Source organism: Triturus cristatus, chromosome 7 (genome assembly GCF_964204655.1).
Source record: "Triturus cristatus chromosome 7, aTriCri1.1, whole genome shotgun sequence".
NCBI lineage: Eukaryota > Metazoa > Chordata > Amphibia > Caudata > Salamandridae > Triturus > Triturus cristatus.
This window is the reverse complement of record NC_140590.1, coordinates 329,563,697-329,581,244: the sequence shown is the minus strand read 5'-3', so window position 1 is coordinate 329,581,244 and position 17,548 is coordinate 329,563,697. Positions and strand designations below refer to the sequence as shown.

At 42.1% G+C, this 17,548-nt stretch overlaps 2 long non-coding RNA genes across 2 annotated transcripts in view; one reads left to right on the top strand and one right to left on the bottom strand.

Moving 5' to 3' along the window:
• Window positions 1–4,856: 4,856 nt before the first annotated feature.
• LOC146809596 (uncharacterized) overlaps window positions 4,857–17,548 on the bottom strand; it is a 63,188-nt gene continuing 50,496 nt past the window's right edge. The window contains exon 2 of the long non-coding RNA XR_014966464.1: window positions 4,857–5,078. This is a non-coding gene — a long non-coding RNA (uncharacterized LOC146809596). The remainder of the gene's footprint in view (window positions 5,079–17,548) is intronic.
• On the top strand, window positions 15,292–16,570 carry LOC146809597 (uncharacterized). Its single transcript, XR_014965570.1, has 5 exons — window positions 15,292–15,364; window positions 15,757–15,866; window positions 15,955–16,071; window positions 16,166–16,246; window positions 16,475–16,570. It is a non-coding gene; the product is annotated as an uncharacterized LOC146809597 (long non-coding RNA).

Genomic DNA, 17,548 nt, shown 5'->3' with positions numbered 1-17,548 from the left:
GTTGGGGCTGTGGCGATTCAGGGTCTCCCATGGTTGTGTCAAAGGTCACCGGCATGGCCCACGAATATGCTGGCCTCGGGTGCGGGGGAGGAGTAGTGCTGTCTCCCATTTCAGGGATCATCCCGTAGGAAAGGTGCCAACTGGAAACTTCTTCAGATTCAACTCGGCCATTTTAGTGGCACTCGTTAGGTGCTCAGTATAATTCACTATTGAGTGTAAATTGGGCCTAGATTTGGACCAGCTTTAGTCATTGCACTGGAGGCGGATGGACCAATCTGCTTTAGCAACATAAACAGCCAACTAGGTTTAGTTTTAGATGAGCAATTTAAATAGTAATTTGAAATTAGGATGAATAATTTAGAAGCATAGAATGTCTTCAGTTCCTGCAAGGCCAAATAGAGAAGGAGCATTCAAGCTCTTGAAACGATTTAGCTTTTTGGCAAAAGGGCTAAAGCAATGGACAGAGAGTAGTCCATCATCTGAAATAGTTTCACCTTTTGTGCAGGGTTAACAAGTATGTTTTAAGTAAACTTCTAAATGACTCAAGGATGCTTCCCCTTAGAATCTGGCCTGTAGAAAATGCCAATTTCTGTCAATAAAGACCAGAAGAGTACTTTACCAGGAAGGATTGTCTCATGTTGAAGCAAAACCCAGTGTTCAAAGCTTTACCTTGAATGTTGAGTAAACTTAATACACTGAGCATTGATTTGTGACAGAATCTAAGAGAGGAGATGATGCTCTAATTCTGCCTGCCCCGAGAGCAAGCAGCCGAGACCTCTGCTTCTATCTGAATAGAGTTTGGAGTTTCTGGGCTTGAAGGTGGAAGCTAGTACCTTGCTTTGTGCAGAATGAAAGAACAATTACACGATTTAGGTCTGAGAAGCCAAAACCACATTTATAGGAAGGAATTTTAAGATGGAGACTGATAACAAAGCTTGTCTTCATGGACAACATAGAAATCTTAGGAAGGTGTTTTCTAAGGAACTGTGCTAAGAATTTCTGCTTTTGGCAGATAAACTACTGGTGATGAGAACCAGCCATTGCAGCGGATTCATTTGAACCGTGCTCTGTATTCACACTATGGATGCCCCGGAGTCATTCGATGTCTACAGGAATCCGCTCCAAAGATCAGAGATGCATATTTTGTATTCATTATGTGAACGTAACACAAGAGGCGCTTTGAGTTTCAACACATTAGATCCTAAAATGAGATGCAAAATGGGTTGGACTGAACTCTTCAAATAACTATTCATTTGAGAATTCTGTAATGTAAAAAATGAATTGTGTCAAATGGGAAACAAACATTTCATAACAAACAATGGACCATTCTTATCACCCTGTATGATAGATTTACATAAACAGACCTAAGTCAACTAAAGCTTTGTGTGGGCTTTAGCATAAAGCAGTGTTATAGGTCATAGGTCAAAGTACGGCCAATAGCAGCGTTAGTCATCTTTCCAGAGCTAAAGCTTTTTAGTGTAGGAAGATGACCTCATGTGACCCTAAATGTAAATCAAAAGTAAATCATTACTATTCAAATCTTCGGGGTGATAGCGGGACCACTTCAATGCCTGAATGCAACGCTGACAGGTTATGGAGGACTGTTTACTGGGACCTGAGAGAAGCTGAAGTGCTTATTGTTATTAGAAACTGCAGAGTATGAGGGGCGCTGTGAATTGTGTGGCAGGCGTGGGCCAGCTGCAGTTGTGACATCATTGCAAGCACAGTAATAGCACCTCTTACATTTCCTATTGCACAATGCAGGAGCCGGCACAGGTGTGTTTCATGCATGCAGTTTGAATAATTGCTATACACCACTTCTGCAGATACTCACTCTTTAACATACTCTGGCCCTTTTGTGGTCATGTTCTACTTATTTCATCTGACTGGTTTCTATTTAATGTTTGTGCATGATCTCATGTGCTTAGTATTTTGTAAGCCACCTCTGCAGAACACAGAATGATAGCTTTGCTACTTGATAACAGCCACGCATGCAGCACTACACATGGGGCAGAGCTGGGGAAGCGTTTGGTGGATGAACTTGACCGAGGACTCAGTAAAGCTGGAGTCAAATCCCAGCTCTTGCACTGAATCACATTGTGTCAACGTGGGCACATGAAGTGTCTGACCTAGACCTATCTGGGAGGCCTGAAAGCGTGACCCTGCCACAGTGTGTGGTGCAGCTTTGCTTGTGCTCCCTGGGTATCCATCCTCAAACAAACACCTCCAGAGCGCCTGCTTGCCCCCCGTGCTGCAAAGGAGGCACAGCTCAGCTGCGGTGGGACAGGGCGAGTGGGCCTCAAAACTGCCAGGCGAGCTTACTTTTCTAAAGATAAATTTAAGACTTGACACATTTCATTTAAAGATTTATTTAAGACTTGACACATCTCCCTAATGTCCCTCTGTCAGTTTAGTTTTAAAGCAAGAACATGAATGTTGTCGACCATCCACTTCACTGGTGCACGTTTCCGGTGTTTATCTGTTCAGGACACTTTGCAATGGACTTAGAGCGCCTTGTAAATCTAAAATGAAAGTTGAAGTGACGCAGTATACAATGTAACACGTGCTAAAAGCTGTTGGATACAAAGTGTTGCCACTGCTCGCCTCACATTAAAGGGGATGGGAGGTAAATCTGCTATGCACCTTTCTGCTACAGACCATCAAACATTGCATACCTGCCAACTTACAAATGAATGCCACGTGTGAGGAGGGGGCGGGGCCACATGCCAAGAGCTACCCAAGAGGCAATCTGCCCCTCACCAAGCCCTCGACACCCTTCCCCAAAAAATACAAACAAAGGGGCATATTTACAAGGAGCTAGTGCCACTGCAGCATACTTTTTTTTGATGCAGCAGCAGTGCAATCAGCACTCCACCTGCTCCATATTTACAAACTGACACATTGGTCCCAATGCGTCAGTTTGTAGAGGCCTGCGTCACATTATACCTGCACCAGGTATAATGTACAAGGGTCGGCGTTCCCACGTTAATAGCCATGTAGAACTAATGCAGTGAAGTTTACAACTTTTCACTGCGTGGCTCTACGACTTGACTTGAAAATCCCTATGCCTTCTCAAACCAGGCATAAGGATTCATGCAGGGCTTTTAACATGGGACTCGCCTCTGTGTTCTGACACATTGCTGAAGTTGCGTCAGACTTACGACCAACTCCAGCAATGCGTCACTTTAGAGCCAAACGATGCGTCAGAATTTATTCGCTTTAAGTGGAAGGAAAAAAGTGGAGGGTCTCTAGAAGGGGCATGGTCTATGTAATTAATGGCGTGGCTTAAACTAAATTTCTGTGATTTCCATAGTGTTCCACCTGACCAGTATTTTGCCTCTACTCTACGTTTTCAACTGAAATACACCTAAACCCAGCCAGGACTATTGGCTTTGTCAGTTGTTGTTAGATTTTTGGGACAAATGAATAATAAAAATAAGTTTGCTGTAAATAATTAATATTGAAAATGTCTCAAGTCTGAAATTACGAGACTGTGAATTAAACATTACTGAGGCCTGTGGAAGGGATAGTGGTCTTTAGAGTGTCTCAATCACTCCCATTATGTACACCATTTTTCTCTCCATCTCGACAATCTGCATATTTTAGACCTCATCTTTTTCCTCTGCAGCACCCTCTTTTTACTCTCTCCTGAATGCACTTCCGCATATCTCCTTCACTTACCATCACCCCAAACACACAATGCATTCACTCACCTGTAAGCATTGCATTTTCTTTTACTTTTGCCTTGCCAATATTTTAACAGCTGTGTACCTCCTTCACACATATATGCACAGAATCACAATTGCAACTGGAGTATGTGGCCACTGCTCAGATGGCCATGTATTCTGCACATGTTTTTGACCTAACTGACAGACTCTGTGTGAGAAACTTGCACTGCTTCAGCCCCAACTCTAAAGCTCTCAGATGTGGCCACCCGGAGGTGGCTTAATTCAAATTATGCACTATGCAAGAGTAATATGCTGCATGAAAAACATCATCCTGGAACATACAACATCCTGGACATAACTAACACTCTTAGACAATGCAAGCTTTAATAAAATATATATGTGACATACAGACAGGAACCACATTGCAGACATGGATCATCTTAACGTTCTTTGCATTCATTGATCAAACATAGATAAGTGTTTCTGCCAGTAAGGTTAAGGGCATGAATATAGGGCTCGATAGGGTCCCGCTTCAATGTCAGTTTTTAGTTACTTCTGGGTCTGAGACTCAGAGGGGCCCAGCCCACTTAAATCCCTGTCTTTAAGGATGTTCCAGACTTAACACGGTTTTGCGCAGAATCAGACACCGTATTTTACCTGCTACAAATGGAACTATAATCAGTCCTGTAGATGTGGCCTCTTGAACTGAACATGAAACTCCAAATCTGGCCTCCAGAACTGACAACAATACTGCAGATATGGAAGCCAGAATGTGACACAATGTTCAAAAACAACATCCAGAACTAGTCATATTATTACACATGTGCCTTTCAGCCTTGTACATAGTAATATAGATGGGTTCTCTATAACTGAACACAACTTTCCAGAATAGACCTCCATGACATGACACTGCACATGTGGCCTCCAGAACTAGACACAATACTTCAGAAGATGTAGCTAGCACTGGATCAAGCCTTCAGAAAAGACCTCAATAACTGGACATGGTAATACAGATGTAGTCTCCAGAACTGGAGAAAATACTGCAAGTCTGGTTTCCAAATAACACAATTGTCAGGGCACTCTAGAAATGTGCACACAACTTCAAATAAGGACTTCATAACTGCACACCATGATAGATGAGGTTTCAAGAAGTGGACACATTCGAAAGATTAAGTCTCTAGAACTAGATACATTAATTAAATACTTTATTCTGTTTTAGTGAATACAAAACCATAAAAGTGTGCATAAAAACAATACGTATACATGACATACATGACATATAAAAACAACTCAACACTGTTGACATTCATAATTGTAAATGACAATACAAAGCTATAAAATGCATCACCATCCCTTCTTTGTTGGGTCTGCTCGCAGATCATTTTTTCCGTGCGATCTTGAAACTGTGCACTAAAAAATAAAATAGATTCAAAAATAAGGAATGAGGTAACATCATTTAAACATACCTGTTTACTAACAGGGATGTAAATATTAATATGTTAAGGTGCTCTAACTACTGCTAAAGTTCATCTCTACATATCTTCATCAATACAGTCATAAAACAATTATTAAACACTACTTAAAAATGCGACCACACAGTCAATAACTTCTTCATGGTCCATAGACTACATACAATTTTGGGCGCTATTACAGTTTAAAAAGCCATGTTTTCATAAAAGAGGTATAATAAAATGTGTCCTTGGAGCACTGTAAGAGGTGCAAAAGACTAGGATGTGTAAAAGGCATTGCTTTGTGGTACCCAGGCATGGGCAGTCCACTTGCACTGGAGAGCAGTCATTTACCTTTCGAAAGGTAACTAAACCAAAATACAAACCAAATCTAAATCTCAACAACAAAAATGTTACAAGGTTACTTCGGTAACATTTGAGATACAATGAGATGTCCAGGGTGGGGACAACATCATATATTTGCTTACAGAGGGCATATATATACTTTTCGCCCACCAGTCTTTATTGAGAGCTTCAATGCATAGCTCCCTAACCCACTTATTCAAGATGGAATGCAGCCTGCTCGGGCTCTTGAAGGGCCATTGGGCCAATTTGGGCAGAATCTGTTTGAACTAGTTGGAGCCTCTGAGGTTCCTGTGAGGGTGTATCAGATTCCAGGCCCATCACGTTGCCACAATGTTCATCATTCCCTTGAGATACTACTGTTGCTTCTTCGTTTTCTTGGCTGGGGGAATATTGTAGCTGGGCGTGAGGTTGGCCCCTCTGTTGTATGGGCCACGTCAGACGTAATAACCTCGTCCCCTTCCATCATGCAAGGATTTATCATAGTTCTTTTCTTTCATCTTCCCCCTAATGTGTGGGGTAGATTGGGCTGTGTGTGTTCTGTAAATGTATTCTACATATTCTTAGCCTTTATTGAGTGAGAGTCGTGGCAGTGGCGATATTTCGGCCTCCGTGGTATTTATTTCTTCAGTTAGAGTACCTAGTACAGAAGTCAAGTAATTAGTGAGCGTATTAACTTGGCCTGATCTCCTCTGTAGGTTGCTGCATGGGCCTACCTATGTAGAAGGTCTCGCTTTTGTCTTGCCCATGTCTTTGCGTTGTCATTGCCCTTGACCCCAACTCTACTCTACAAACGGCCCACACATACGCCTTAAAAACAAACCAATTAAAGAAGGGTGACAAACTCCCCGGTTACCTGCGTGCAAACACCACTCAGAGATTTGTTTTGCATTATTATCACTTACAAATGAGATTGATGGGAGAGGTTCGATGTCAGAGGGATGGCCCAGCCCAGTTTAGTTCAGTCTCAGACAGGCGCAAGTGGGCCCAAGCTTGGCCTTGGCTTTGCCCAGGTGCGGCCCACACAGCGGGTGTCCTACTGTGCTTATCAGCAGGAACCAGGGGTGCGCGGCCATGCCTGGAAGCCTCTTACGCTCAGGGCTGCTGGAAGTTGTAGTGTCCTTCCTCACGCCCAATCGGCAGCAATGGTGCCCTGTAGCCCCCTCCTCAAACAGGGCTCAAGGTAGGTGGGTGGCATTCCTTCCTGACTACCAAAGACTGTGAACTGTAAGTGTCTAGAACTAGATAAAATAGCAGAGATCTGGAATCTGGACATAAATAAAATATTCTAAATGGGGCTCAAAGAACTAGAAACAGTGCTATAGATGGGGTCTCAAAAAGAGGATCAAAGAGTGCCCTCTTTAACAAGACAGATAGTACAGGTGTTGACCCAAACATTAGTCACAATATTCTAGAAATGCACACTTCAATTCAGGTGGAGCAACGAAAACCATACACAATGCAGCCTCCAGAATTCTACTCACTTTTTCAGCTGTGACCACCACAACTGTACTTAATGTTCTGGATGAGCCCTTCAGGTTTAGACGCAGTGTTTTAGATGAGGTCTACAGAACGGTACACGGTATTCTGGATGAGGCCTCCGCAGCTGAACTCAGTGCTTTGGGGGCATATTATCAAGCATGGCGTTACACTCATCGCCGCTTTAGCGGCAGAAAACTGCCGCTAAAGCGGCGATAATGGGCTTGTTAATATGCTGCAGAGAATTCCCATAGAAGCCCATGTTGACACCAGAACATGGGCTTCTATGGAAATTCTCAAGGGCATATTATCAAGCCCATTATCGCCACTTTAGCGGCAGTTTTCTGCCGCTAAAGCTGTGATAATTTTAACGCCGTTTCTTGATAATATGCCCCCTAGTGCAATATTTACAAGTTGTCAAGACCCTCTTCAGAGGATCACAGGTCATGCAGTGGCTACAGGGCCCAAACGTCTAGGTTGAAGCAGTTTACTCCAGATGTCCCAGGGCCCGACCTACTATGGATCCTTAGAAACTGGTTCAAGTACCCCTTTGGCAGCACTGTAATCTCAGTTGTAGATATGAACGAGCAGTCTAAGGCTCCCACGGGGGTAGGGGGGAGGTGTGGATACAGGTTAGTGAACCTGGCAAATACTTCAAACAGTGGCCAGCAGCGGCAATAAATCAATGCCCAGCTTGATACTTATTTTTGTACAAAAAGAAGTATTTATTTCTTACTATACTCATGCAAAGGAAAGTTACGACACTCACAGACAACAACACACAAGGTCACAGCTCTAGTATTTTACTGGCAAGCCCCTCTGCCACCCGCTCTTTGCTATGTGATTGGGGATATTCCCCATTCACTCGTGGCTGCATCCAGGGAATGCTCACTAGCAAGTCTTTAATTCAACAGTCCACTCTGACTCTTTAATTATAGTTAAATGTGTCTTGTGCGCTTTAGCGTTCATAGCAGCGAGTTTCCCAGGGCCCGGTAGGCATGTCACACTCTTACCTGCTTTGACGGAGAAGAAGCTTTCTGCATTTTAGAGGGTGGCCTGTCCGTGGGCACTCTCACCAGCTCCATTCCTTCTCAGGTGTGCCGGCTGCATGTGAGCATCGTGCAGTACCAGGCAGGCGCAAGTTCTCCTCTGAGCCTGCGTAGACATGCTCCAGCAGCTATCAGAATTGTATTCATGCTCCTCCTGCAAGGTAAGAGTCTACGCTCCCCGAGAGGGGGAAAGTGGAGTAATTCCGATTTTCAAAATCTCGATAATGTTGAGGTGGTTGAACTTTCATGCCGTCCTCATTCGATCCACGGGGTCAGGGCAGGTGCTGTCCTCGTTTCTCCTGGAGACCTACGATTCACAGCCAGAGCTTAATTTATTTAAAAAAAATACGTAACAGGGCTCTTATCACTGCAGCTTGCACCACACATTGCCCCTGCCAACGAGGCCAATGATAGTAACAACAAAACTACTGACTATCACACAAATATATGTGTGAAAATTAGGTCTATTCCAGGCCCCCGAAATCTATAAGAATGGCTTGGGTGGCAGGTAATAGCCATTTTTTTTATGTATATTGGATTAATAATTAACTATTGTTGTGGCCATCTCTAAATTTAGCCAGACAGCGCCACCTTGTGACAGACTGTTACAAGCACCAGTGTTGACTATTAAATGGCAGTGCTGAGCACTGGAAACCACCGGCTCAAATTAAGCACTGGTCATTTCTACTTGCAGTTCATGGGCTCCTGCCTGATCTATGCGGCATGATTACTCCCGGTAGACCCTCTACATGGTTGATGTACTACTGCCCCACAAAGCTTTGTCCTTTTCTGCACGGCAGTACTCACAATGGCATATGGGGTCACCGCTACAGCATTACACATGCTCAAGCCCTTCTCTGCAAGGAAGTCGTTCCACGGCTGCCCCCTCCTGGCATGCAGGGTCACCACAACAGTGCCCCCACAGGCTCAGTCCTTAACGCACAGCAATCTTCACATGACTATCTTCATGATGGTTCTCTCCTGGCAAACGGGGTCACCAACACAGTCTCCACACAAGCAACGACCGAATTGGTGCAGCAGCCATCTCCTCACATTGGAAGTCCACTTGACAGAACTCAATACTGGACATCGCTCCCTCCAGTGCTCTCTTCTTCCTCATAGTTCCTGATAGGGCACACTGGTCTGGGCAAGCAGGCAGGTGCTGGTGCTCCAGGCTCCAGAGCAGGAGATCTTGGTTTACCTGGGGATGTCCCCTCACCAAGCCGGAAGACTAGCAGGCCTTGGCCCCCAGTCCCAGTCACAGGCAGAGGTCTTGCAGAGCTTCCGCTCCTCACACAGCTTGTCTGGCTGCTTTGCAGGGGTCACAACCTCCCCTTCTTACAGCCCATTTCCAGACATCAAATATGACATGCGGACAGGGTCTGTGAAGTTTAGTGATGGGGGTCTGCTTCTTTTGAAGTACATACTTCTCTCACTCTTCCTCTTGAAAAGCTGTCTGTCATAGCAGAGAGACTCTGAAGCTGATAGTCCCTCAAGACGGGCCATCGGAGTGACTGGAGTTCACACCTGGGTGTCAGCCACAGTGATATGTGCACCAAAAGATTAATGATGGGCTCTCAGCTCCATTCTTTATGATCCTTTTGATGGCCACATCTTCTTCCTGAGATGTGTCTAGGCCCTTTCCTTGTGATCTCTCACTGAATCAAAGAGCATTCTTTGAAGTGTTCAGGGGGAGCTACGCTCGACCTCTTGCAGTGTATCCCAAAAAGCTCACAGGAATGCAGCATTCCACAAATAGGTCCTCTACCTCCTCGTGTCTTTATCAGGCATGGTTGGGCCTCCCAAAAAGGAACCTAGGGTCCTCCATGCAATGTACTATTACAGGCATACTTGCACTCAGTGTATGTACACAGCACACATGCAATCCAGTATTGTTGCCACCATGTATTGTGCCACCACAGACACACATACATTCAGCACACACATTCACTCTGTGCGCACTACTCAATACTGTAGCTGTTCTGTGTTCTCACAGGCATATGTCATGATGGGAAACACACATTGTTTGTGTTTGCCTATGACAACAAAAATCAGTATTAGGGGTCCAGACATCAGTACAGTTGGGCACTCAGGACAAGAGTACACGTCCATTACCATGTAGAGGACTTTGGCGTCCCAACACCAATCATGAAAAGATTTGTAACACAACCTCCCCTGAGAAAATGTGTTATAACTACTTTTTTTCCCAGTGCTACTTCTCATGGTTATTTCATCATAGGCTGCACTGCCTTCACCAATCCATCATCAGCTTCAAGGACCACTATACCCTATGTCTTGATATCTTTAACAAAAAACTGTGTTTGTTGTTTTTAAGCAGTCATGTTTTTATTTCTTGTTTACAAAGATTTACACAAGGACCATGTCATATGAGAGATTTAAAATCCAATAACACCCATTATTTATGCACCAAGAAGCAATAGAGTGCTGTTGTATACTGCTTAGGTTCAAGCCATGGCTAAGTCTACTCAGCCCTTCATCCTTGCGAGGTTGATAACATGAGCACTTGTTTCATTTGGTTACTTCTAGTTGCAGAGAAAAATGTTCCACTGAATATGCTAAACACAGAACTGATGATTTTCGATCTGGCTTAAGGGGCAGCTGCTTTTTAACCTACTGTTACCAATAATTTAAAATCGACATAGTGAACAGGCATGTATTTACTGAAAAGATCTGTCACACATTACTGGACAATTTTGGAGGACTTTAATATAATCCATTCAATGCATGTCTCAAATAGCTGGCTGCTTCTTTGCATCTCACATAGACACCAGAGATATGGTATGATAATAAAAATGTCCATCCCAACAGATCTCTCCACTTCTCTCCCTCCTACTATGCCAGTTCAGGATAACACTCATATTAAAAAATCTCAGATTGGACAACCCAGTGCAGTAACCAGCTTAAGCACACTATATCATACGAAAAAAACATAAAGGGACCTGCAGAGATGCTCAAAGCTACCAGCATGCTGAAAAACATAAAAGTGCCTGTCTGTCTCTAACACTTCATCATCCAACACACTGCTACGCACTGCATCCCAAAACACGATAACCACACCTAGGTAGGCATCACGCATGACATGGAAACACTTCTCACATAGGATAAAAACAAAAACAACATCCTTCTACACACCCACCACACACCCTACATGGTGTTGCTTGCTTAGAGTCCCACAGAGACAGTGTGGACTTTGGCTCCAACCAGGACAGTATTTGTCTCACCTCATGCTATTGGCTATTTGGTGTATTATTCCGTCTTCTACATAGTGCTTACATTTGTAATGGAGGAAAGACTATGCTACATCACAAAAACTGCATTGATTCATCACGCATTGTAGACTTTCATAGATGCACAGTAAACAGAAAGTAATCGTTCTGTTTTGTGATTTCACTACATCTGGATTTTCTAATGTTTTTGTCGTGTCTCAAAATGCAAGGCAGGACTACTGGCTTTGCCAATGCTTAAAATTAATATTGTAATATACAAAGTGACATTCCCACAGAAATGTACATATACAAGGCCGGGCCCTGATATTCCCACCTCAATACGCACGGGCGAGCACAGATACGACAGTGACAAACACAGAAATAGGCTACATTCAAAGTATATATTATTGAATGGGTATAATTATTGGTGAACTCCACATTCATGGGTCACAATCCATAATCTAAAGGTTTTTTTTTTTTTTAAATAGTAATCACGCTCGCAGTAGAAAATGAATGCAAGCACTACTATGCGTTGCTATGCAAAGCAAAGGATTATCTACAAAAACACTCTGCAGATAAGTATATCTGGATTGAGCAGTTGAGCCGGTCGGCTGACACAGGACAAAAGCACATGGGGTGTAATTACACATCACATCACGTGACTAGCGTCAGGGAGGCGTATGTGTTCTAAAGTATCCTATTGGCCAGATTCCCGCCAACCTCCTTCCGGGAGTTGAGGCGCCGAACACCAAATTCTGTTATGTATCGGAAAGAGGGCGGCGAGAAGGATAGTTCCAATTGGAGGATCCGAGCTGCCTTTGCATATCCTGCAAGGTGTCTTTGTGCTTACCAATGGGGGAAGCTAAATGAGTGAACACCAGCTACGTGAACGATGCTACCGGGAGATGAAATATGGTTTCAAAAGATCGTCGGGACTGAAAGGCAATGAAAATCACGAGTTCAAACCGTTTCAGAAAAAAAATATAGTGGAACCAAAAGAATTCAGAAAACTACAATAATGATAAGTACGTTTGCAACACACAAAATAGAAAACGAAACCAATTAAACAAACGCATGCCAGTCGGAAAGAATAGGCAAACCAAAGTCAACCAGCTGAAAAATAACAATTGAAAGGTAGAAAAGAGTACGTAGAATAGATTTTTTTTAAAACAATAATAAAAAAAAATACGCATCACTATAAAATAGACTTTCAACATGAAACAGTACACCCGGATTTCGAAAAAAAAAACGCTATCAGCATCTAAATAAATGCATGTTATTGGGGTCCTGGACAAGCCCGTGTTTACTGAGCACCATTATATGAAGATCATGTTCTTTCTTTATGACGTGTCTCCATGGACCACCACTCATACTGTGGTACTAGCGCTGTAGTACCACGTTCTCCCCTGTGAACCCGTGGCACTCTAGGTATAGCACAGTCAAGCAGACAAGTAGTAGACAGACAGGGGCGTAGCTACAATTGGAACAGCAGGCGCAGCGGCACCGGACTCCAGAGGGGCACATTATACCGTGAAAATTGCTACATATTGTCACCCCGCCAGCAGTCAAAGGGCCATTTTTAGGTCTCGCCTGAGCCAGCGCTTTAGCGCTGCTCTCGCGAGAGCTTTTGTAAAACAGGGATTTGGAAGTGCAAACCAGTGCTTGTGCACCCGCCGGGCGCGCGCACCATTTGGCAGCCTGTGTGATCATTTCGCCGCCGCTTTGATATTCTCAGTGAGCCGCGCGGCCACTGAGAACATCAAAGCGGCCGCGAAAGTGCACACCATTTGCCACCCCCTCCCTTATCCCACTTCCTGCTTGTTATCACATCCTTGCTGTCTTGCAATCTTCCCCGTTATCTCGCTAAGCCAGTTTCGTTTTATGTTCCTGTTTTTCCCGAGCCCAACCAGTCAACCAATGGCTTGTGACGCTTGATATAGAAGCCCTCTATACAAATATACCCCAAAACGACACAGTACAAATGCTTGAGGGTCTGTTACAAGATGAAAACGGTGATTTATCAACCCATTCATCGTTTATCATTGATTGTGTGGAAGTCATCTTGAAAAACAATATTTTCCTATTTGGTACAGAATTATATAAACAAATCAAAGGTACCAGCATGGGGGCCACCTGTGCTCCCAGTCTGGCCTGTTTATATGTAGCCAATTTTGAAGAGAAACATATCTTCAACTCGGCGGCACCGTTCTATGAAAACATCTCCTATTGGTCACGTTATATTGACGATGTTTTCTTCATATGGAGCGGGGCCATCGAATCACTTAAGGATTTTATCACTTAGTTAAACTTAGGAGATGCCAATCTTAAATTTACATCCACTATGGATAGGACACAGTGCGATTTTTTAGACATTACAATAAAACATTTGGATGGTAAACTCAAAGTAGAGCTTTTTACTAAACCAACAGACCGTAACACTATGTTACACTACCAAAGTAACCATCCCATGTGCCAAAGGGACAACATCCCATTTGGACAATTTTTAGGAATACGCCGCAATTGCACTGACATTAATGATTTTAACAGACATTCGGATGCACTATCACAAAAATTGAGAGATAGAGGATACCCCAAAAATCTTATATGCAAGGCCTATAAAAGAGCGAAATATTTCAATCGAGATTCGTTATTCAGAGAAAAAGAGAATAAAAATACGGATTCTCAAAATCTACCCTTAATTTTTGTAACAAACTTTAGTAGCATCAGCAATAAGGTTAAAAACATTATTAACAGGAATTGGCCGTTACTTAGAGATAGAAATGATACTAATTTAACAAGACCAATGTTTTCCTTCCGAAGAAACTGTACTATCCGGAACAAATTAGTACATACATATAGAGAGAACAGGACACCCAAACAAAGTACCATTAATAATACTTCATTTCCTGTCGGTACTTTTCCTTGTAACTCCTGTAAGAGTTGTGGCAACATCAAGAGCGGCAGCTGTATAACTCATAATGGTTATAGGCACCACACAAGAAGCTTGATAAATTGCAGAACTCGTAACATCATCTATATGATAGTCTGTCCCTGCAAGAAAGCATATATTGGAGAAACTTCACGTGAAATTAGAACAAGGATCACTGAACACAAATCTGCAATTAGAACCAAAAGAATGACAGCTCCACTTGTGGAACATTGGTTAGAGGCCGACCATTCAATAGAAGATCTGCAATGGTGTGGCATAGAAACTATGTTCTGTGACACACGAGGCGGCGATGTAGCCCTAAAAAGAAAGAAACGTGATCAATATTTCATGTCACGTTTTGATACTCACAAAAATGGATTAAATAATAGGGAGGACTGGGAGAGATTATTGTGATTTCTTTAGAATAAGCTATACCCTTATTTCCCTATTTCGTTTCTATTTATCTTGAGCCAAGCAATTAATGAATGAGGGGTAATCGAAATCCACCAGTTGTGGCCCTACGCTCCAACTGGGGCCACTACGAGCTAGAATTTTGGAGCCCTATAGGATTAGGTTAAATACAGTAGTGGATACTATCTCCTTCAATCTTGGATAAACCATTATGTGATTATCAATTTAAGTACTCCATTATGTGTCTATCATTTCAGGCACCCCAAGATGGCCGCTCGATTTCCTTAAGGCTTCCTTTATTTTTAAGCATTACCTTGTAATCCATTGCATGGACAAATAAATAAAATGTACCGTGTATGACTAATTGATTTTTTAATTCTAGATTGAAACAAGGCTTTAGCACCCATGTGGCAAATACTGTTGTTGTATTAAAACATTATATATCGTTATCATAAATATACTCTCATATATATAACCCAACTAAGACAGGACGAATATAATAACGATTTAACAATACGCAACATTAGAAATTCTAAAAAAGCGGTTAATGCTTAGCTTCCTCTGTTTTATACTATCCCCTGCATCAGCCCTTGTCCTCTACAAAATGGCCGCCGCTGTCACTTAGAAACAAGATAGATATACAGACACAGTGTTAGCAGCTGATCTGTCAGGAAATTACGTCAATAACACATCCGGTTAAACGGGTTTAAAACAAATTGAAATTGCAATCCTTTCGTAAACCCGATTTAGATGTACCACGAGAGCAGGGAGGCCGAATTAACGTGACGAGGTAAGCGGCAACAAACTCCACAAGGCTGTAGCTAGATTATAGCATTTAGCATGCATGAGGCGTTCTTCTTTAACCCGCCCTGCTCTATGTGTTTAGCCCTAACAATAGTCAATATTTGTTCTAATTTAGCTGACTTTATTTTCCCTATATATAACACATTGCAGATAACTCAACTAATATGCAATGTAATCCAAGAAACGATAAAGATACACAAAGACAAAAACCCGGAAGTTGCATATTTAAAGAACAAGGGATTTTGGCAATCAATAATAATAACCCGGGACTAAGGGTGTTAATCGAGATGAAAACATTGAGTGCCTATGTATAGCAATTATATAATGGTGTTTATATGTCATTTTAGCGATTATATGATACGCAACTTATATATTTAGGCAGTCTATGAGACTGAAGAAAATTGAAACTTCTTCTACCTGATGCAAAGTTACCATCCTAAAGAATCTATAACCAGGACAATAAAGTCTGATCTGCTCTCGAAACTAAGGTGAGAGATTTTAGCATGATTCCAGATACATAAACGTGTCACTAGGGGGTGGTTGAGCTAACAAGGTTCTTCATTTAACTCCCAACAGAGACTACAAAAAACGATTATTTTTAAGTAGTTCTGGTGTCCGGGAATAAAAGGAAACAATACTCAATTTTGGTGGCTTCTCGTGGTATAAAAAGAAAGACTTTTATATATAATTCAGGTATGCCAACCTTTGTTTATAATAAATATAATAAATAAATAGAACAAATGAAATGGTTAGTCCTATCTAAAAGTGATTTCTGTTTATAATATAGGTAAAATTATTTAACCTGTCAGGAATTCGAAACTGGAAGGTCATCCTCCACTTCCTAACACACTCTCAAATTTAAGATGAGGTATGCAGTTTTGATTATATTGTAATTTACAAGAGATATGCGAGATAGAAGATTCAGTGTCAATACTAGAAGATACATAAAATGCTACCTTAGATAATCAATGTGGTAGTTTTTGTCAAAAGACAGAGGTTACTGTGAAAGAATAGGGCAACACTGTCATTTCATTTTGTTAATTTGCACTTTTTTATATAAAAATGTTTAAATGGATAATTTTTTCTTTTGTTTTAGATGAAATCAACAGTTTTTTTAGTCCTGAAGAAGGTGAAATATTGCACACAACACCGAAACGCTGCGTCGACTTTTAATTCTTGTGTTTTAAATGTATTGAACTAACTCATTTTATAAGGATTATAGATTGTAACCCAGTAATGGGAGTTATAGGTATCTGTCTATTTGTCACTATATGAATGGAAATAAATGATAATTTTTAATGATTTTGTCTCACATAGAGTTTTCCTAAAGTGCTTTTATTGTGTACAGTGTTTGCATAAACCCGAATAATTTGTTCCAACAACTATAGTACCCTGTCCATAAGCAATTCTAATTTATCTAAATAGGGACATTTTGTAAATTTTCCATTACTTACCCCTCGTCCCGTTGTGTGTTGCACATTGGGGTAGCTCCCCTCTTCAATTTCTTTTCTAATTTCTTTTCCCGAGCCCAAAACATGACTGCTTTGCAAGACTGCATTGTTTAGCTGGCACAAAAACACATAATCCCCAATGCACAAGTATTTCGGAGGCGTGCAGCGAGCTGCTTAGACATCATTCCGTTTGTATTTCTGGCATTCAGACAGGAGAAGAGAGCAAAGCAATCATGTCGCTTCCTGAAGTGCCTTAGAAAGTGGAGAGGTTTATTCAAACAGCTGTCTTGTACTCGAGATGCATTTCACCCTCATCTCTTCTTTGATAAAGAGCCTCGCTCTCTGCTCACTGTAATTGCCAGCCCTGCTTTGCAGCACTCACTATCTGCACAGGGTCCGCTTCATTCAGGTGTGCTCGTCCAAGAAATATTCGAAAATTGTATGAACATTTCTTTCAAAACTATGAACATGTCAGAGAGCGGGACATCGTAACCGATATTTTGACACTACTGGAAGTCCCTACATCCTGTATGCACACACTGCCTCTGCAACCCATGCTCAGAAGAGGAAACACACACAAACACTTAGGTGATGGACTATTCCCTGAGGAAGCCCCCCGCATCTGAAACAATTGAGGGTCAAGACCCCGCCAGTTCGGACCTCCGCATCCAATCAATTTTCTTTCCCTTCACTTCTCCAATACACGTTTATTGTCAAAT